This window comes from Octodon degus, unplaced genomic scaffold (assembly GCF_000260255.1).
Source record: "Octodon degus isolate 3935 unplaced genomic scaffold, OctDeg1.0 scaffold00031, whole genome shotgun sequence".
Lineage (NCBI taxonomy): Eukaryota > Metazoa > Chordata > Mammalia > Rodentia > Octodontidae > Octodon > Octodon degus.
The window spans coordinates 18210146-18220498 of record NW_004524607.1 but is presented as its reverse complement, the minus strand read 5'-3'; the positions used below and the strand labels follow the sequence as shown (position 1 = coordinate 18220498).

At 46.2% G+C, this 10353-nt stretch overlaps 1 pseudogene; it reads right to left on the bottom strand.

The window, feature by feature from the left end:
• Window positions 1-10353, bottom strand: part of LOC101573167 — a 77114-nt pseudogene that overhangs the window by 28331 nt on the left and 38430 nt on the right.

Here is a 10353-nt window from a genome sequence, read left to right as displayed (position 1 = left end):
TTTTTTTTTTTTTTTTAAGATAGGGTCTCACTAGTAGCACAGGCTGGCTTTGAGCTCACTTCATAGTTTATGCTGGCTTTAAACTCCCAGCAATCTTCCTGTCTTAGCCTCCCAAGTGCTGGGGTTACAGGTGTGCATCAGTATGCTCAGTCTTGAGTTCATGAAAAGCTCATTTAATCCAGTTTCTGGGGTCCTAAGTTCCAGGTGGTTTTGGGAGAAGATTGCAGGACATCATCGAGGTCATTGTTATTGTCCCAGTGGGCAGCATTACCAACACATCCATGGCTTCTGTAGCTCCATTGTCTAATCTCTGAACACAGTGACAGATTCCTGGCCATCGCTGTTCTGCTGTGGAACTCTGAGCACCTGTGATGCTGCCCGATACCCTCTCAGCACAGACTGCTCAGCTATTCTCCTCCCAGGCTGGGGCTACTTTACAAGATTTGCTCCCATCAGGGATTCACCTGCAAAGTGAGGTTCCTAGCTCCTACTCTTAACACCCAGGTTACCTGGGAGCCTTCTCATCTCAATAGGAATGAGTAGGAGCCTGGGCTAGTTGGCTTTCAGCAGCACTCAACTGTCATTACACTCCTGCATACTTTCCTGTCCTAGTCCTCAAGCCTTCACTCATGTAATTATGCTCAAGTCCTTTACTTAAGAAAGTGGAGCCCACACACCTCCCAAAATCATCTCCTCTAAGCAGGTGGTTCTCCTGGGAGGGACAGGTTTGGGGCTCATTGCTTACTGGGACCACCTGCCTATACTCTGTTGCAGTGGTCTTACACCAGCTGTGCTGGGATTTGATTTGTCTCTAGGGAGAAAGCAGAGTGTGGTGACTTAGACTTGGACAAGTAATCCTGCACTGACTGGGATTTAGTTTCTGTGATTCCTCAGAACAGGGGTCCAAAAAAGTTTCCTAAAAAATGATACCTTTTGAACAACCACCTATATGATTAGAAATGTGTGCCAGCCAGCCAGCCACACACACACACACACACACACACACACACACCCCCATACACATGATCTAGTCAAACCTCTGTATGGCAAAATGATCTTCAGTTCATAGCAATTTTCTTTTTTTTTTTAAATTATTTATTTATTACATTTATTTATGTGTGTGTGTGTGTGGCCAGCTCAGCCCACCAGGGGGCGGGGCTGGCTGGCATGTGGTTCTGGGGGATCGAACCGCAGTCCCTGTGCTTTGACAAGCTTGTTTCAAGTAGGTGCTTTAGGCCACTGAGCCATCTCTCCAGCCCCTCATAGCAATTTTCAAGCAATAGCCAATAAAATGAATTTCCAGCCTGAGAATCCTATGTTTAGGAAACATAGTGCTGAGTGTAGTGGTTGCAATATTACAAGAAGGTAGTAGTTCAGAAGGTAGTAGTTCCTCATTTTACAAATGAAGAAAGTAAGGTATAGACAACTTAAGTCACTCACCCAAATTTACGATGCTGAGTGCCTAGGTACCTCTCCAACGTATTTATTTACCAGCCAGTAGACATTTATCAAGGACCTACTATGTGTCAACTTGTGCTTAAGTTGGTGATGTGCTCAAACTGTCTGTGTCCCTGTCCCTGCAGGCCCACCCTGCCTGCCCACCCTTAGGCTCCAGGGACTCCTGTAGGCGGTCTTGGTCTTAAAGCTCTCTGTCACACACGTGTGTCACTCCTTCTGTGAGCTGTCCACTTCCACCTGCAGTTCATCACTCTTCTGCTGCCACTTGGTCAGCATCTTGTCAAACACTCGCTGCTTCTTGTCCAGGGCAGCAGCTGCAGCACGGGCCGTGCAGCGAAGTGGAGATGGCTCAGGACTTTTTCTGAAGCTTCTTATGTAGATGTGACTTCCTGTTTCCAGGGCCACTTTCTCACAGCTCTTCATTACTGACCTGAATTAGGATCATTTCCAGACCCAGAACCAGGGAAGCATATTGTTAGTAGAAATCTTAATTCACCTAGAGACCATTAAGTCATCCTGAACTGGAACGCAAACAGAAATACTCAGCTACGCAAAATGTGTGGGATGTAGTTTGTATAAGAGACAAGGAACAGGGAAAATGTGTTATGTAACTTCCTGAGAACAAATTTAACCCTTGTTGTGGGCCTGTTTAAATACAGTCCTCCGTATTCAGGCTCCAACCACATACCAGAACTTTTCTCTTGTCACTATTCCTGAAGCCATCCAGTACAACTACAAACCGTTTCCTTGGTGTCAGGTGTTATAAGCAATCTAGAGACAGTTTATTTATTTATTTTTTAATATTTATTTATTTTTATTTATTACATTTATTTATTGTGTGTTTGTGTGTGTGGCCAGCTCAGCCCACCAGGGGGCGGGGCTGGCTGGCATGTGGTGCCGGGGATCGAACCGAGGTCCCTGTGCTTTGCCAAGCTTGTTTCAGGTAGGTGCTTTAGACCACTGAGCCATCTCTCCAGCCCACAGAGACAGTTTAAAGTGTATGTAGAGGATGTGCAAGTACTGCACGATTTTATATAAGGACTTGAGTATCTCCAGCTTTGGGAATCCTCTGGAGTCTAGGAATCAACCCCCTCCAGACACCAAGGGGCCACTGGAGTGACCTGTGGAGGTTCAGATTCCAGACGAGTTTATAAGCTTGTGCTCAAGTAGGTAACCATGTCCGACACACTCCTGAAGGCAAAACCTGTGCTCTACCCTCTTAGGTTACAAGTGTCTTCTTGAAGCCCAGACATGTGACTGTCTTTCCCAGACCTGCTGTGGCCTCTGCTCCCACACGCAGATAGGCAGCCTTTCAGCACTTGCCCCTCTGACCTTCTCCAAGTCAATTCTGAGGTCCTCGGCTGCTGCCTGGAGCCTCTGTTTATTTTCTTTTCAAGGAAGTCCGCCTTGGGCCTCTTGAGGCCTGACAGAGAGCTTCTTGCTGGGGTTGAGGACCAGAGGAGTGGTCAAGGAAACACAGGAGCCCACAGGCATGACCTTCCATCATTAGGGCCGAGGGTGCATGGCCCTGCGCTCTGGTGTCAATTTTGGAAAAGATGCAGATCCAGGGGAATGTTTACGGAAGCAACTGCTATCCATTCACTCACTCATTTATGAATTCAACAAATATTTATGATTCCTACTCATTGCCAAGAATTGTTCCAGGCTTTAGGAGTATAGCAGTGAATAAAACAGACTAAGATCTCTCCCTCATGAATAGGGCAGAGGACACATTCGACTTGAGGACTATGGCAAACAATAAAGCAGAGAAAGAGTGGGGGTGGTGATTTTTTGTTTTTTAATTGGTACTAGGGATGGAACCCAGGGCCTTCACACTGAGCTACATCCTCAGCCCTTTGTAATTTTTTTTTTTATTTTGAGATAGGGTCTCCTTAAATTGCCCAGTTATCCATGCTGGGCTCAAATTTGTGATCCTCCTGCCTCAGCCTTCCAGAGTGCTGGGATCACAAGCATGTGCCACCACATCAGAGTAAGAGTGACCACAGTTTTAAATGATGGCCAAGAGGAGAGTTTCTGGGAGGGGACACAGGAATACAGGCCTGAAGAAGGGGAACAGTGGCCGTGCTTCAGTAAGGTCGGTCAGTGCTTCTTAAGTACGTTGGAGTCAGAGAAGCCCTGCCTGGAACTGGAATCTTAGCTCCTAGCATCCCTGCAGGTAGAGTTTCTAGGTAGCTAGTCCTGACTTACACATGGGACCCTGAGGGTACACAGTGCACATGAGGGCATAGAGCAGGCTCCTTTGTCTAAGCACTCTGCCCTTTTATTTTATTTCATTTATTTATTTGGCAGAACCGGGGATTGAACTCAGGCCCTTGCGCTTGCCAGGGAATTGCTTATTCTACTGAGCCATCTCCCCGGCCTCACTCTGCCCTTTTAAAGGAGCTTGAGAACTTCTTTCCTGGCCATGGCCTTAGCAGTGACCTCAGAAGTGCTGAGCCACCACCCTCACAAGCTTGGCCCACCTGGCTCTCCCCGTACAAGGATAACATTCCCTTGGTCTCCAGCTCCTTGGTCCCTTGGACGGCCTCAGTCTTGCACATGGTCCTCCAGGTGGTCAGCTTGGTGTTGAGTTCGAACACAAGGCGCCAGGACACTAACTTGCCTCCCTGCTCCTCTTTGAGCTGCTCCTTCATCAGGTCCAGAGTAGGCTTGATGTGGGCAAGACCAAGAGTCACTGCAGCTGTCCTGAGAGACTGTGGAGGAACCTGTCGGGGCCACTGAGCCTGTCCATGGCTCCAGGGCCATCATGTAGCTGTAGATAATATTGTATCCATGGTGTCCATAGATAAAGTGGGGAAAGATGCATGATTCTACACTCCAAGCCTTGAGAAATTTATACACATTTTTCTTTTACTGTATTTTTTTCTTGTAGTACTGCGGATTAAAACAAGGGTCATGTCATTGAGGTATATGCCCAGTGCCCCCTTTTGTGACAGAGTCTCACTATGTAGTTTAGGCTGGGCTTGAATTTACTATGTAACCCATATAGGCTTTGAACTTGTGGTGATCCTCCTGCGTCAACCTTTCAGATGCTGGGATTATAGGGGTGCACTATCATGCCCAGCCCCAGCTCTTTTATAATTTCTATTTTGGCAAAGTTGTCCAGGCTATACTTGAACTTGCAGTCCTCCTGCCTCGGCCACCCAGAATGCTAGGATTATAGGAATTCACTACCATGGCCAGTCCATCGAAGATTTAATTTCCCCAATAATTTCTTCCAATTATTGTCCCCAAGGATGTGCAATTTCATATAGTCACACTCATCACACACTACATACAGCTTTATAGTTAACATTTTTACTTGATCTTATATCAAATATTTTTGTAATTCTATATCTTCAAAAATCTATAACTTAAGGATGCAGTTATGTCATCAACTCCATCCCAAACAAACTTTTGACTCTTGGTCCAAGCTGCCTAGTATAATCATCCACTTGTGACATCAGAGATGCCTTTATCCTTAGGACTTGATTTGAGCCAGGTATGGGATTCTTCACATTCATGGCTCAATTCACTATTTTCAGCTGAAGAAGAAGAGAATAGAAGAAACACTGGATGAAAACACTGCTTTCCCAACCGGATCTAAAGTCCCTCATGGCACTGCCATCAAAGTACCGAATAAATATGGTGACTCGGCTGCCAGGTGTGGAGCACATGCCTGCAACCCCAGGACTGTGGAAGCCTGAGGCAGGGGGATCACAAGTTTGACCCTAGCCTGGGAAACGTAATAACTTAGTGAGACCTTGCCTTACAGGTAAATGGGAGTGCAGTGGGGATGAAGCTCAGGCCCTGGGTTCGAGTCCCAGCACTGGGAAAAAATGGTGGCCCATGGAGCTGGAATGGGTAGCATAGTGAGCCCCTCTGCCAGCCACCCAAAGTTGGTGAGTGCAGGAAGGAGTAGGGGCCCAAGGGCTGCCAACAGCTAGGGGACTTGTGTGGACTTTGGAGCCTCTTCTAATAAAGCTCCCGGCTCCCATGTGATAGTAGATCCAGCAAAGGAATTTGGATAAAACAGCAAGGCTGAGAATGTTCAAGAGAATGTTTACCAGTGCACTTGTCACCATCCCAGAGCTCACCCTTCTGTCATTTGATTGCTGGAGCCAGAAATCAGGAAGAGGTCCATGAGCCAGAGAGGCAGAGCAAGGGTTTCCAGTCCTGCTCTGTAAGTCACTCCGTTTTGCTAAGCAACCCCCTTCCCTCTCTGTCCCTTCCTTCCTTCCTTCCTTCCTTCCTTCCTTCCTTCCTTCCTTCCTTCCTTCCTTCCTTTCTCTCTCTCTCTCTTTCTTTTCCTTTCTTCTTTCCTTCCTTTCTTTTTTCCTTCCTTCTTTCTTTCATTCCTTTCTTTCTTCCTTCCTTTCTCTCTTTTCCTTTCTTCCTTCTTTCCTTCCTTCCTTTCTTTTCTTTTTTTCTTCTTTTTGTAGAACTGGAGATTGAACTCAGGCCCTTGTACTTGCCAGGGAAGCACTCATTCCACTGAGCCATCTCCCCGGCCCCGCTCCTTCTTCTTTCTGACAGGTTCTTGCTGTGTAGTCCAGGCTTCCTTTGCACTCACTTTGTAGCCCAGGTTGGCCGGGAACTTGCAGTGATCCTTCTGCCTTGGTCTCCCAAGTTCTGGGCTTACAGCCATGCACCGCTACGCCAAATTTGGGCCTCATTTTTCTTACCTATTACATGGGGATGATTTAAAAAAACACTCACAATGTGGGCGATAAGGCTGAAGGATGCTTCAATGTAATAAGCTCACTAAGAAAGACTTCATTCTCTAGGCAAATGTACCTTCATTTGCCTATTTGCTCCTGACTAGAGCCAAGCCTCTGTGAAGTTAGATGTTAACTTGTATTTTGATGAATCCCAAATGGTTTTTGTCATGAGATGCAAAGCATTTCTTTTGAATAGGGAGGGGGCACTAAACTAAACCAAACCCAGAAGCTGCCATATTATCGTCCTGTAGGACACTAATCAGCTTTGCATCCCATTTAGAAAAGTTATGTGAGTGTTCCTTTCCCAGCTAACAATGTAAATCTCTGCCTTTCAAATGTTCTTCAAAGGCAGCTTTCTTCTAGTTCCCTCATTAATGAATTAAATAAATCCTTGGCATACATTCATTTCATTTGAGTACGAGGGTTCTGTTTTAAAACGTTTGAAAATTGTACTTTGTCAGTATTAATGTCCTTCCTGTTGCTCTCATGGGGCAAGGAGGGAGAGGATAGGAAATTGCTTGCACAGTGTCCCCCATTTGGCTATGTAAAGACAGTCCATGGAATGTTCAGCAGGTGGAGTAAAATCTCCTTGTCTCATCGCAGGGGATTGGATACAAATTTTCCAAGGCCCGGAGAGCCCTGGGGCAGAGGACCAGGCATTCTCTTTCCATTCCCTTGGGGATCCCTGATTCCTTTTCACACATTGCTCCTTAGACGCTGTGGAGGCAAGAAGCTCGCCTTGGAGGTGGGCTCTGATGGCACTGCTTTCTGCCTGGTTTCGCTCCAGTTCTGCCACGTTGGCTTTGGCTTCCGCTAAGCTGTCTTCCAGCCTCCGCATTCATCCACTCAGAATGAACTCAGCTGGAGGAGCCAACTATGTATCTGCCATAGACTCGTAGTGACTTGTGTTTCTCCCTCCTCTATGGCTTCCCTGGCTATCCACCTAATTCCTCTAAAGTGTCCCTTCCTCAGAAGCTGCAAAGGGCTTATGAATGCTGGAAGTTTGGAGGCAGCAATGCTGGCTGGGGTACAGTTTTCCTGAGCATCTTTGTGTCCGTTTTGGACCCCCATTTTCTAGTGTTCCAACAGGGCTTCTCATATGGTAGGCCCTCACAGACGCTTTGTTGAGTGACTTCATTTGGTTTTGTTTTTTGTCACAGATCCCTTTCTCCTGAATTGGGGTGTGGAGGAAGTTGTCTTATCACTACTACTAGACTCTAACTCCTTGAGGACGAAGTTATCCTAAGATGGCAATATTTGGAGCAGCACATTTATTGAGCATTTCTTATTCCTATTGTAGCTCTCATAATAGCCTTATGAGGTGACAATTATTATCATCTGCATTTTGCAGATGAGGAAAATGAAGCCATTAGATTATATAACTCAGCCAAGGACATACACCTGGCCCATGGGCTCTGTGATGGATTTTTCTCAGTGCCCTTCACAGCCTCCAACCCAAGCCTTAGGCTTGTCATGAATTTAGGTAATGTTTGTAAAGGGCCCGGATGTTATGACTCCCTCAGCTTAGACTTCTGCACAGTTTCCCTGTTGGTGTTGAGGTCATTGATCCCACCTGCATGACCTGCTTGTCCTTCTCCAGCTTGGGGTTGACCCTTTGCAGGCTGTTCACGTGCTCTGTCAGCTCCACCATGTAGTCTGTATGCTTCTTGCACAGCCTGGAGGCTATCCCCTTGCTTTTCAGGGTTGCCTCCTCCTCCTCATGCCTCAGCTTCAACAGCTCAGCCTCCCACTTGCAGTTCTGCTCCATCTGGGGTAGAGGGAGAGCAGAGCTTAGCAGAACTGCCCAGGGATGGTCTCAGGGAGGTGGTCACTACCCACCTACTCCATCGAGCCCTGATATTCCTGCATCCCACCAGAGGACTTCCCTGATGGAAATGTCAGTCCTTAGCTCTAAGTAGGTTGTTTCTAGGTTTTGCTTAGTGTTTTGAATTGTCCCTCTCACCAAAGGTATCCTCAAAATCTAGTCTCATGTATCTGTGAATGTAAGATTATGTAGAAGTAGTTTTTTTGCAGCTGTATGTAGTTAGTTAAGATGTCCTTTTAAAAAGGTTTCCTTTAAAACAAGAGAAATTTGGACCCAGAGAGACCCAGAGGGAGAAGGCCATGTGACACCATAGGCAGTGACTTCAGTGATGCATCCACTAAGGAGTACCGAGGATTGTTGGAGACTATGGGAATCTAGGAGATGCCTATGCAGTGGATTCTCCCTTGACTATCTCCAGAAGGAGCCAGTCCTGCCCATTCCTTGATTTTAGACTTCTGGTTTCCTAACTGTGGAGAATCCATTTCTTTGTTTTAAAATGGTTCTCATACTTTGTTACAGCAGCCCTGGGAGACCAAATCCTGGGATAACAACTGGCCTTGTATTGTTTCTCTTTGCCTTTACATAACTTCTGGGGCTTCCCCATTGCAAGTGCAGCCCATCGCCTGCACAGCACTGACTTGGGCGCACACTAGGCATACAGGGCGCTACCATAACTGGGAACCTGCCTGTGAATGAGAGCCTGATGTTCCACATGCCCCAGTCTCCACCAGTGTGGGGCACTTCCAGTTTGTCACCAATGGAGGTTCCACTGACATTTACCTCCATGTGATTCCAGGGGTGCTGGATGGCCCTCCGCGCCCTGGACAGCTCTCTGTTCCCTGGACAGTCTGGAACCATAGACAGTAATTCTAAGAGAGCCAGCCAAGTAGCTCAGTGGATTAAACTGCCTGCAAGCAGGCGCAGGGGCTGGAGGTTTGATCCCCTGGCCTGCTGTGCCAGCCCCGCCCCCAGGGCTCGCTGAGATGGCAATTGGGACTGGGTGGCACGTGCCTCTAATCCCAGCTCGTGGGAGGCTGTAAACAGGCGGATCACTACAAGTCTGATCTGGTAGTGAGACCCTGAACACCTTGTAGACCCTTCCCTAAAAAATACTCAATGTCTCTCACCTTTCTTCTTTCTTTCTTTCTTTCTTTCTTTCTTTCTTTCTTTCTTTCTTTCTTTCTTTTTTGTGTCAGAACCAGGGATTGAACTCAGGCCCTTGCACTTGCCAGGGAAGCGCTTACTCCACTGAGCCATCTCCCTGGCCCCTAAAAAATACTAAATAAATAAATAAATAAATAAGTCATTCTAGGGCCAGTGAGATAGCTCAGCTGACTAAGCACCTGCTTAGGCAAGCGCAGGAACTGGCACCACATGCCATGCCGGCCCCACTCCCCAGCTTGCTGAGCTGGCCACTGAGACAAGCCCTTGTAATCCCACTGCTGGGGAGGCTGAAAACAGGAGGATCACTACAAGTCCAAGTTGTGTAGTGAGACCCTGTACCAAATACATTAAAAAAAAAAAAAGTAATTCTGCAGTTCATATGCCTGATGCTTCCACCAGGCATTTGCATAAATAAAACAACTGTTTATGTTTCTCTGACCCTAAAACCAATACCACTTTACGTGGGACTCAACATTCTTTCGCATTTAGCACACACTGAGCTTATACAGAATGATCTGCTGTGAAAAGAGATTATTGTTCCAGAATTTTCCCCAACAGTCATTGACAATTCTGCAAAGTTGTGTCACTGGCAGTGGCCATACCATGCCAGCTAAGTCACATTTTACCCCCTAGTACCTGTCCACAGCCATTAGAGATAGCGCCCCCTGCTGCATCTGCCTGAGCTTTTATACAGTGACAGATGCATTATTTATTATAAATTATTTCCCTTCTTTTCCTCTTTATGTCAAAGGGCACAATATTGATTTTAAGTTATATATTGTATTATTTATAATTTTTATTTTGGAATACTAAGGAGGCATTCTAAAATGTAGTTGATTCTCCATTTATCCACTCATCAATATATTTATAATCCCAAATCAATTCCTGTGGCACTTTAGAGGTCATTTGTGAACATATACCCGGTAGGGAAAATTTGAATTGCAAGATGAGCACATTCCCTGCGGAGATGGAACCAGGTGACACTTTGTCTTCTTGTTTGAGATATCATTATGCAAAGGAGCATTATTTTATGGTTTATTTACTGCCCTGATTTTTTTTTTTGTTTTGTTTTACATTTTTGGGCTCTTTGTTGGCTAATTTCACTGCCTGATGTTCCTATGTGCAAGAAGCCTGTGACGCGCCTTCCAGAAAAAGAACACGTATAGTAGGCAAACTTCGTTTGGG